The sequence below is a fragment of the Etheostoma cragini genome, unplaced genomic scaffold (genome assembly GCF_013103735.1).
Source record: "Etheostoma cragini isolate CJK2018 unplaced genomic scaffold, CSU_Ecrag_1.0 ScbMSFa_117, whole genome shotgun sequence".
NCBI classification, from domain to species: Eukaryota; Metazoa; Chordata; class Actinopteri; order Perciformes; family Percidae; genus Etheostoma; species Etheostoma cragini.
Window position 1 is genome coordinate 347 of NW_023265196.1, and position 292 is coordinate 638.

General features: G+C 41.4%; 1 non-coding gene across 1 annotated transcript; it reads left to right on the plus strand.

Annotated features, from left to right (window-relative positions):
• The first annotated feature begins 57 nt into the window (after positions 1-57).
• Positions 58-131, plus strand: trnat-agu. Its single transcript has one exon. It is a non-coding gene; the product is annotated as a tRNA-Thr (tRNA).
• Positions 132-292: the final 161 nt, after the last annotated feature.

Here is a 292-nt window from a genome sequence, read left to right on the forward strand (position 1 = left end):
TTTAGCTTATATAAGGTAAAAGATAAATTAAGACTTAACAGGATTGCTACTTGTGGAGGTGCTTTGGCTTAGTAGGTTTAAGTGCCTGTCTAGTAAACAGGAGATCCTGGGTTCAAATCCCAGCAGCACCTTATTGTTGATGAAGAGATTACCTCTGTTGGCGTCTCATCATTACCTCTGGGGATGAACCAGGATGTGTGGCCACAAGGAACTTGGTGTAAACAACTGAACACAGTGCAGTGCAAAGTTGTGCTCTTTGGATACTTTGTGTGAATGTAGCCATATCTAAACA